We start from the raw sequence: 12,076 nt of genomic DNA on the forward strand, positions 1-12,076 counted from the left end.
CCAGCCACTGTCCGTCTCTGTGTGGTTTGGGCCACTCAAGACGCGCAGCTCTGAGTGTCTGTGTGAGCGACGGCCGCTGACTCCAAATGTCGAGTCTGTGCAGCCGCCTTCGGAACGATTGCTAGGCAGCTGGTTCAGATGGAGCTGCTTTGCCAGGCATTGGCAATTTGCGTCTCGTTTCAAACCGATCGCCAGTCACTTGGAGTGACAATCGTCAACAGCCCTGTCGGCTAGGATCTTTTTACGCCACTGCCTCACATCACTACGAGTGGTTCACCATTCGTTGCAGATACTTGGACAGTCCACATTGATAGACCAACAGATCGTGTAACTTTACTAGTGGTGTGGTCATGGACATATGGAAACGCAAAAATTCCTTTCTGCCAATTCTCGACATCTCCACGTCGACGCAGGTGACCGCCCTGATCCCACGCGAGCAACTGGCACGTACACACCGCGATTGTCACCTCACCGTCACCACTGACGTCAACGGTGGAGCGTCACGTGACCGCCTGGTTCCTCCCCTGCAGCACGGCATCCAGCCCTCCAAAGCGACCTCTGTGTTCAATTAAGTGGAGGCATAGCATTTCGTCTGAAGAGATTAGTTCATACTTTCTAGAAGGTCTGCGTTTTGTACACTTTCAGCCAACACTTAATTCGTCTATGATAAGCATCAGGTGGGAAATAACTTTGTAGTTGGCGACTTCAAGCACACTTTGTTCGTTTTTAATTTCACTCACAAATGGTGTACCATAATCGGTGGATTACTTTCATTCTACAAAAGACATATACTTTTACGATCGCCACCCAAGTGTTGTTATTGCTGTTAGAGGCATATGTGTACTGTTCACTGAACATACGCAAATTTCCAATCTTAGTTCCTCATTTGCATATAATGCCACTTTAATATCATAAAGGAAAACGTTCCTGATGTTCTGCAACTACTATTTACATAATCACGGACTAGGATTCATATTCTTATGCTGAGATATGATGGGTTGCGATTAAATTCGTAACATCTGCACAACATTGGTAAAATGTTTCCGTTGTGACATTATTTTCATGCTCTGTCAATCATCGAACGATAATTCATTTACTTAGTGTCATTTTCTGTCAAATATGGTTATGTCTCCGTCATACACTCATGAAAAAAGTTTTGCATCTCCCCAGTTCCCAGAACTGCCGAAGATAGACGTTGATTGTGGATATTGTATCACAGTTACAGTCCCTTCGACTGTTTAGAGATGTCACTAAATCCGCCCAAAGACGTAAACAACCGTGCATGAACAGCGCTTATTAGACGGAAGGGATCCGACAGTTCCAGTCGTTCCACCAGGAAGGAGGTACACGGCTGGTGTTGTCTGTAGTTCAAACATGCCTATACGGTCAATACCGCGGTTCGGTCGCGTCCGCATTGTTACTTTGTGCCACGAAGGGCTCTGAACAGGAGAAGTGTCCAGGCTTCTTGGAGTGAACCAAAGCGATGTTGTTCGGACATGGAGGAGATACAGAGAGACAGGAACTGCAAATCACATGCCTCGCTCAGGCCGCCCAAGGGCTACTACTACTTCAGTGGATAACCGCTACCTACGGATTATGGCTCGGAGAAACCCTGACAGCAACGCCACTATGTTGAATAACGCTTTTCGTGCAGCCACAGGACGTCCTGTTACAACTGAAACTGTGCGCAATCGGCTGCATAATGCGCAACTTCACTCCCGACGTCCGTGGCGGAGTCCATCTTTGCAACCACGACACCGTGCAGCGCGGTACGTGACCCACCAACCAATCTGAGGGATCTACGCCGATTCGCCGTTGAGGAGTGGGACAATCTGGACCAACAGTGCCACGACGAATGCAGGCAAGCGCCAATGCCAGAGGACGTGCTACTGGGTATTAGAGGTACCAGTGTGTACAGCATCTGGACCATCACCTCTGAAGGTCTCGCTGTATGGTGGAACAACGTGAAACGTGTGGTTTTCTTGACCAACAAAAAGGGCGGAAATGATGTTTATATTGATATCTATTCCAATTTTCTGTACAGGTTCCGGAACTCTCGGAACCGAGGTGATGCAATGTATTCTTTGATGTGTGTATTAAGTAGTGAAATACATCTCAACATATCCATACCTTACTATGCGAGCTAATAAGATTGCTGAAACGTTGACCTGTCACATTCAAATGGGTAGTTAGATTAGGAAGGAAGACTCTAAAGCAGTAGATGAGTTGTCCTATTCAGGCAGCAACATAATTGTTTGCAGCCGAAGTAGACAGGACATAAAATACAGACTGGCTAGGGCTTGGAAAACATCTCTGGAAAAGAGTAATTGTTTTGCTGTTTAACATAAATTAGACCTTTACGCTGTCATTTCTTAAGGTACTTGTCACGAGTGTAGTCTTGCATGCAAGTGAAACATGGATGGTAAGCAGCTGACACAAGAAGAGAATATGAGGTACTGAGATGTAGTGCTAGAGCAAACTGCTGAAGAATAGGTGTTTAGATGGTTTAATTGATGAGAAGATACTGAATCGAATTAGAGACAGTAAAAAATATGCCACAATTTGACTGAAAGAAGGGATCAGTTGACAGAACACCTCCTGGGACGTCAGCGAATCGTCCGTTTGGTAATGGAGAAGTAGTGTGGGGAGAAAAACTTGTAGAGGGACACCGAGTGATGAGTACAGTAAACAGGTTCAGATGAATGCAGGCCGCAGTAGTGGAGGGGCTCGCACAGGATACTGTAGCATGGAGAGCGGCATCAAACCGGTCTTCGAACTAACAATGACAGCGACAAATAACTGCGACAATTGTAATGATAACAGAAATAACGTTATTTCTCACTAATCTGAAACCTGAATCTTGCTGACAGATGGAAACTGTGTGTCAGGCCGGCACTCAAACCCAGTCCTCCTCCTTCTGCGGACACTTCTCACACCAACTGTAGTATCGAGATATGAACAACAACGTGGGCATTGTCGGTCTGCCTTGATGCAAAATATTTTTGTTGTTCATTTATTTATTTATTCATTGCCCATGTTAGTTTCAGAGACAAACATCGCCATCAATGTAAAACATGCAGAAAATAGCACAGTTATAATACGGTGTAAATCGTTATTACATGTTTACTGTTTGTTTTTTAAATATTGTGTTCTGTGGGTACTTTAATAATACCTTATTTATTATACATTACAGCGTGGTTTTAAGATTCTTGCTGGTGTTTGGGGCATATTTTCTGTGTTTTTCTGTTGCCGTTTTTCTCAACATAAATCATGTCATTTGCAACTGTGTGAGCGACTATTAGTAAACAAATACGAAAACGTGAACTTACGTATGTCAGCGTTATGCAGTTGGGATTACGGTACTGTTGTGGATACAGTTTTGGTGTGTACTAGGTTGTTACATAGTTTCTCGTGTACTCATGTTCACTGGGCGGCTTGCAGCTAGTTCTACACACAGAAATACATAACCGTCGCACTTCTTTCATAATGCATAACGTTACGCCAACTTGCCGCTGGCGTGTCTCGTGAGAAATGTATCACACGTTGCAAGAAGGTTATGAAAATTTAAGCGCAAGTTCTGACGACTTCCGTTCCTCATTTATGTGTCTCTGTCTGATGGGCGAGTGGTCCTTTTGCAAGTGTGTGCTTTCTGTCGTGTGTCGTGCGTCAGTTCTCTCAGAGCAGTGAAGATTGTGTCGTTGAAAAGTGTTGTTTCTTCGTTTATTACGTTTTTCCCTTCCACTATTGCTTTTTGTATATAATAATTTTCTTCTGTTGTTGTTGGTATAAACAGATAAACTTCTGGGATAGAATAAAATGACCAACCTAAGTGATTACCCAACACAAAGATATCAAAGGAACCCAGAGACATTAATAGAAAGCATCACACGCATCCTCACACAGAACCAGACAAAAAGAATGATACAAAGGAGTCCTAGAGCTCCACTCTTAACAGGCCTCCCAAAGGTCCACAAACTTCTCATTCTAGTCAGGCCAGCGGTGGACTTCAGAGAGACACATCTACACATTCCTAGAGAAAACATACACACACACAAACAACAGAAGTTTCAAAACGCCAGAAGACATAATAGAGAAAATTAACAACATCCCCCCAACAGCAAAACTTGTATCTTCTGACATTACATCCATGTACACACACATACTCACAGAAGAAACTATAAACACTATAGAACAACAGCTAAAGTACAAGAAATTCCCAGAAAGACATATTAATGAAATCTCATCCATTCTTAGTCTAATCACTGAACAAAACTACTTCACTTTCAGCAACAACTTCTGTTTGCAAAAAGAGGGGCTAGCCATGGGATATCCCCTCATTGGGAAATTAGTAGGCATATTCTTGGATCGTATAGATAACACAATATTCAACAACTTTCTAAAACAAGATGAGTACAAAATAATTGACTGGTATCGATACGAGGATGACATAATTGTCTTATAGATGAAACACAAAACAGTTGAAGAGGTACACAGTAGCATCAACACAGTACTACCTCAGTCCCACTTCACAAAGGAAAGAGAAAAAAAAAACAAGAACCTAAATTTCTTGAATCTTACAGTTACAAGAAACAAGCACCAACATTATTTTTCCATCTTCAGAAAACCCACATCCACAACCACTGCTACCCATATCTCATCCAACCACCATACATGTCAGCTTTGCACCCAGCTCCACAGGATAAATAGAACACGTCTTAAACTGAAGAGTACACACAGGAACTAAATATAATCAAACACAGCCGGCCGGAGTGGCCGAGCGGTTCTAGGCGCTACAGTCTGGAACCACGCGACCGCTAACATGCGATACATTTCTCGCGACACATGCTAATGGCAAGATGGCGTAATGTTTCGGATTATGAAAGAAGTGCGAAACTTACGTTTTTCTGTGTGTAAAATTAGCTGAATGCCTTGCCATGAACGTAAGTACACCAGGAACTATGTAACAACCGAGTACACATCAAAACTGTATCCACAACACTACGGCAATCCCAACTGTATGACGATGACATACATAAGTTAATGTTTTTGTATTTGTTTAGTAATAGCCGCTCATACAGTTCCAGATGACATAACCTATGCCGCGAAAAACGGCAACAGAGGCACACAGAAAATTTGCCCCAAACCCCAACAACAATCTTAAAACCATGCCGTACTGTATAATAAATAAGGTATTATGAAAGTACTCACGGAAAACAGGATTTATAAAACAAACAGTACACATATAATAATGTTTTACAGTGTTTTATAACTATGCTATTCTCTGCATGTTTTAGATATAAAGACCCCATGACCCATTAATGACGGCGACATTTGTCGCTGAAACTAGATTGGGGAATAAATAACTAAACAACAAAATCGTTTTGCATCCAGAAAGACTCACAGTTCACTTTTTTTGTATGCAAACACCATCTGGAAGAGTTCCAAATAAAATTATTCTATGGAGACATGAGTCACGATTGTACTCACAGCTTCAGTTTTGACATTTTCTTTCCTCCGGCACCTCGTTCTCGGAATGATAAGATGTCAGCCACGGCATTTTGGTATGGATGTTCCTGTCTTAGAAGAGGCGTATGAAGAGCTGGAAAGAAGACAGGACGACAGGCAACTCCTACGGATAGCTAAAGCAAGAGATAAGGCGACCAAGGACATAACATCAGTGAGGCCGATAAAGGATAAATCAGGTGTAGTATTATACGACCTTGAGAAAATCCTTAAGATCTTGGAAAGGATATTTGAGAACAGGGTGCGTCTAGAAACCGACGTATGTTAAGAACAGTTTGGATTAATGCCGGGAAGAGGAAAAACCAACAAAGGATGCGAAAGATCTATATATTAACCTGGAAGGAGAATAACTGATGATCAAGAAATTTAAATAGCTAGGCTCTTACATAAAAAGTAATGGAGGACTGGAGGTCGAAATACAGCAAATAGTTATGGATGAACTGGAGGAAACTGAGCTGAGTACTGTGTGATAAGAAGGTTAGCTGCAGAATGAAAGGAAAGTTTTACAAGTCTGCGGTGAGGCCTGCGATGCTGTATAGTGCAAGAACTTGCCCAATTACAAAAGTCCAAGAGAAAAAGATGAAAGAGGCTGAAATGAGAATGATAAGGTGGATGAGTGGGGTGACACGAAAGGATAGACTAAGGAAAGTGTACACCAGGGGAACAGTGAAAGTTTAGCCCGTAGGGAAGAAGATCCAAGGAAGTAGGCTGAGATGGTATTTACACGTGCAGAGAAGAGGGGAGTACTATGCGGGGAGAAGAGTTGAATACCTAGAAATCGAAAATTCGAGGAGAAGAGGAAGACCGAAACTGAGGTGGAAAGACAAGGTAGCAGGAGACCTACGGGAGAAAAGATGGCTCAGAGAAGAAGCACTGGATAGGAATTTATGGAAGAGAAGGATCCAGCAAAACAACGCCGACCCCACATGATGCGGGAAAAGGCTGATATGACGATTATGAGGATGACAATGATGTTCCTGTCATTTCTTTAGAATGATTTTGGCAAACAGTAGCAAGCGTAAGTCACAATAGACGGATCAGGTATCCTTGTTTGACAAACAGTTTACGGGCTTTTCAAATCGCTGCTTCTATCACTCTGACCTTGTATACAGGATGATGCTGGCTGTGTAATTCCCACCAGATGTTCTGATTATGTTACTTCGTGATCTTCCTAAATTACTTCAGGCAAATGCCCAGGTGATTCCTTCCTTGACCTCACGGCCAACTGTCTGCTCATCCTCGTTAAACTAGACTTATGGGTGTCCACATGCTTCTACATACATGTTTTCAGTTGTCAACCTGTGAAGCAACCGATGCCCAGTTTTCATCAAAGATGGATCCTCGAAGGAATAAAATTGCACTGCACCTGCTACACGAACCGGGACGAGGGTGCTCAGACCGCCTGATGGTGTCAGAACCCTCTCCACACTCGTCACGTGAGCTCGCGAGGGCCGCCTTCCAGGACTGTGGTGGTACAGGCCCGAGGAGCGACGGCTCGGCCATGTGTGGGCAGCACGACGAGGGCAGGCGTGTCGCGGGGGAGCTGTGGGGCTCCTGCTGCACATGTCGGACATTAATGATCTGGCAGACGTAGTTAACAGTCACTGCACAGACGGTGTAGTTGTCTGTACCAAAGTGAACATGGTCAGGGAAGGAGGGGAAATGTTGGATTCTGCTCGCGACGACAACGCACAGGAGGTCGCGCAGTCAGGATTTATAAGTGGGCATCTGAGGCTGCCGTCGAATGACAGTACAGGAAAATAGCTAAAATAAAGAGGATATATTTCAGTGCACACTGTGCAAGGAGCGCGCCCAGAGACGGAAGTTACCAGGTTTAGGCCATTCTAGGAGGCCAAACTACTAATTGAAGATGGCAACGGAAGGGGAGGCGATTCACATTAACTGATGTTGGTGGCCGTTCATGGAACGTGTGCCAAGAAAGACGTCTGTTCTGCTCGAGGTCTGGATCACGAGAGAGAGAAGCAAACGTGTTCTGCATTGCAGAGTGCTCCAGTGTCCACACACGTGACCTGTATCCCACACACGCTACTGGGTAGAACCGATGGCGTGAATCCACTAGCAGTCTCAGCACAGGGCTCAAGGCGTCTCTTGTCAGCGGCTTCAACTGGACGGAACTGCCACAGGCAGGCAACTTCTGTCACGTAGGCACAGCGTAAGTCGCTCTGGGAGAAAACTTTTAAGGATTTCATTGGGCCTTTGAAGTAAATTCTTTAAATCATTTCACTAAAATATTCCTTTACTGGCTACCAGCACGTCCAAAAGTACTACCTCAAAGCAAAAGCACCGCATGTACCTAATCACATCTGGATAAGATCTTAACCTTCGAGCTGGACAGTGTCATTTATCACAAATTTCTTTCTATATGCATTGTTAACTGTCTTACGCATTTTCGAGAACTACTTGAAACTTTTCAGATGTAAGCGCTGTTCTCCCAAGCCTTTTACTAAAGAAAGCTGCGGTCTGAGCTGCAACTTAAGGTAGTAGAGGAGCTTTCCCTTTTTCTCTCGTCCACATGTCACATGCCGTCCTGTTTTCTTGGTGGCGGGCTACCCAAGTGTTTCAACCCACGGATCTTTGAATTTCTCTAGGAAAGTTGCTACGTCGACAGGAAGTGAGGCAACCTTATCTGTTTTGACTAGCTGAAGCCTCGCAAGGGAAAATGCTAAGTCTTTCAACGAAAATGCATATGTGGCAGTGCAGAGCCATTCGTAATGAATGAGTCGCGTGTGTGGCTGTTATGACGTCTCCAAAGTGTATCAGCAAGAGAGGCTTTCACTTTTGCATCATCATTGTCATCAGGACAATCATAACAGTCTCTTAATACACTCCTGGAAATGGAAAAAAGAACACATTGACACCGGTGTGTCAGACCCACCATACTTGCTCCGGACACTGCAAGAGGGCTGTACAAGCAATGATCACATGCACGGCACAGCGGACACACCAGGAACCGCGGTGGTGGCCGTCGAATGGCGCTAGCTGCGCAGCATTTGTGCACCGCCGCCGTCAGTGTCAGCCAGTTTGCCGTGGCATACGGAGCTCCATCGCAGTCTTTAACAGTGGTAGCATGCCGCGACAGCATGGACGTGAACCGTATGTGCAGTTGACGGACTTTGAGCGAGGGCGTATAGTGGGCATGCGGGAGGCCGGGTGGACGTACCGCCGAATTGCTCAACACGTGGGGCGTGAGGTCTCCACAGTACATCGATGTTGTCGCCAGTGGTCGGCGGAAGGTGCACGTGCCCGTCGACCTGGGACCGGACCGCAGCGACGCACGGATGCACGCCAAGACCGTAGGATCCTACGCAGTGCCGTAGGGGACCGCACCGCCACTTCCCAGCAAATTAGGGACACTGTTGCTCCTGGGGTATCGGCGAGGACCATTCGCAACCGTCTCCATGAAGCTGGGCTACAGTCCCGCACACCGTTAGGCCGTCTTCCGCTCACGCCCCAACATCGTGCAGCCCGCCTCCAGTGGTGTCGCGACGGGCGTGAATGGAGGGACGAATGGAGACGTGTCGTCTTCAGCGATGAGAGTCGCTTCTGCCTTGGTGCCAATGATGGTCGTATGCGTGTTTGGCGCCGTGCAGGTGAGCGCCACAATCAGGACTGCATACGACCGAGGCACACAGGGCCAACACCCGGCATCATGGTGTGGGGAGCGATCTCCTACACTGGCCGTACACCACTGGTGATCGTCGAGGGGACACTGAATAGTGCACGGTACATCCAAACCGTCATCGAACCCATCGTTCTAGCATTCCTAGACCGGCAAGGGAACTTGCTGTTCCAACAGGACAATGCACGTCCGCATGTATCCCGTGCCACCCAACGTGCTCTAGAAGGTGTAAGTCAACTACTCTGGCCAGCAATATCTCCGGATCTGCCCCCATTGAGCATGTTTGGGACTGGATGAAGCGTCGTCTCACGCGGTCTGCACGTCCAGCACGAACGCTGGTCCAACTGAGGCGCCAGGTGGAAATGGCATGGCAAGCCGTTCCACAGGACTACATCCAGCATCTCCACGATCGTCTCCATGGGAGAATAGCAGCCTGCATTGCTGCGAAAGGTGGATATACACTGTACTAGTGCCGACATTGTGCATGCTCTGTTGCCTGTGTCTATGTGCCTGTGGTTCTGTCAGTGTGATCATGTGATGTATCTGACCCCAGGAATGTGTCAATAAAGTTTCCCCTTCCTGGGACAATGAATTCACGGTGTTCTTATTTCAATTTCCAGGAGTGTATATAGCAGTTCATGACATCCAGTCTTACAATTTTCAAAACTCCGCCATCTCTCTCCCCACATCCGCCACAGCTGGCGGCTCACCTCCAACTGCGCAACGCTACACGCTGTTCACATCCAGCTGCCCAACACTACAATGGTAGACAACAATGCAAACTAGCCACAGACTGCACACAGCACAGCCAGTGATTTTCGTACAGAGCGCTACGTAACGTTACCAATAAGAAAACATAAACAGCCTACATACATAGCCCCCATGCTCCCCACAAAAAATTTTACAAATTGTTTTGGGCATTGGCCAATACAGATTTGAAAAAATTTTTCATAATTACAATAACAAAGAAATCAAATGCACACACTTATTGATACAATGTTGGTCAAAAGCTAAAATTTTCTCACAGTCCATAAAGACAGTCGTGATCATCCATCACAGTAAAATTGCAGTGTCTTTTTCTCAATGTCTGAGCAGTAAAAGAAAATGCACACAGAAGTAGTGGATTTCCATGCAGTCTTGAAGAAGTAGTGTTGTCCTTCCAACGGAAGGACAGTGCTGACTCTTAACATGCAGACAGGTAATGGTGCACAACAGAGCAAACCCACAGCAGAGTCAGTCGAAGTTTTGAAGAATTGGTAGGCAAGTCATCACAGAGTAGACCCACTGTAGTCCTGGTAGAGATTACGATATTGGTGGGCCATCAAAGATGCAGACCCACTATAGTTCTTGTAGAGATAATGGTATTGGTGGGTGATCAAAGATGCAGACCCACTGTAGTCCTTGTAGAGACGGCCAGCAGCCATCTGTTGCGACTGTGCAGGTGCACAATCACCATCGAAGAGTCTTGCGGACAATATAGTAAGTCCATAAACCACCACTTGTGCACTCACAAAGTTTTTTGGAATTGTCCTTAGAACCAGCAATGCTGTTATCCAGTCCCTTGCTGAATTATTAACACATGTGCAAACACTAACAGTCCCTATTTCTCACATATTGTCCATATACAATGACCACAGAAACGTGTGCAGTGAAATGTAACTTACAAGTTACTTAATTTGATAAACTGGTGTCAATTACAATTTTATAACATAAGAAAACAATAACAAAGGTACAAAATACATCATTAAAGTACATAACAATACAGATAACATTTGTGGTAATGCAGGCTTTACAAAAGAATAGAAATAAACATGTACACCAGTGTTACAAGAATTATGACATAAGTACATGCATAAAAGATCACAATAACTTTTGAAACATCAACATGAGCATTACAACAAAACAGAATAAATAATGTCTAAACATCCTTACAAAGAAAATAACATATTATTAATGCAAATTATATTTGAGTATAACAGTATTCCTCATCATAGTGAATGTACCTTAGTACTAGAAAAATTCTACAACATAAATCGTATTAGCTAAACACATAAAGACAGGAAGAACACAAATATACAAGAGTACACAAACACATAGCGGAATAATACAAAAGCAAAGACAGGATTCGTTTTCAGTGTGACATTTGGTACTGCAGTCCAACCCAAAACTTCGTTCTGTAGATTTTTCCCCTTATTTCAACATTTGTTTCCACCAAAAAAAATTCTATCCAAGCATGCTTTCTGTATTCTGTTCACATCCTCTTTCAAAATTCTTTTTTGGCCAAACCATTTTCTTATAGCTTCCCAATGCATTTCTTCCAATTCATCACAACTCGTTATCACATATAGAATACCCCATCTTAAGCTAACTTAAATCTACTGAGCTCAGATGCTAAATTAAGAGACGATGCAATGCAGCAGCACAAAACAATTAAAACAAACAGCAATGGCAAAAAAAATGAAAATTGGCAAAGCTAGGAGCAGTAAATATAAATTTGAAGAGCAAATGCAACATTATCACTAATATGAGCCAATGTGCAGCAAAACGAAAAATAAATCATTAGTAAAACGGGCTTCACAGAGTAATACAAAGTGAAATTTAGTAGCACTATGCCTCGCAAGCAGCAGCAGCAAATGCAATATTACAACTAATATAAGGCAATGTGCAGCAAACAAGAAAAATAAATCCATAGTAATACTGGCTTAACAGAGTAATACAAAGTCAAATTCAGTAACATTATGCCTGGCAAACAGCAGCAGCAAATGCAGTAACTTATATCTAAACATAACAAAGCTCAAGCAGAAAAAATATTACAGTAAAAATGTCCATGTTTAATACCTATGTCACATCTTAACACTAGAGTGTTGCATCACGAGAACTTACACTAGCAGATAAGTTACCAAATCGTAAAAA

This window comes from Schistocerca americana, chromosome 11 (assembly GCF_021461395.2).
Source record: "Schistocerca americana isolate TAMUIC-IGC-003095 chromosome 11, iqSchAmer2.1, whole genome shotgun sequence".
In the NCBI taxonomy this organism is placed as follows: domain Eukaryota; kingdom Metazoa; phylum Arthropoda; class Insecta; order Orthoptera; family Acrididae; genus Schistocerca; species Schistocerca americana.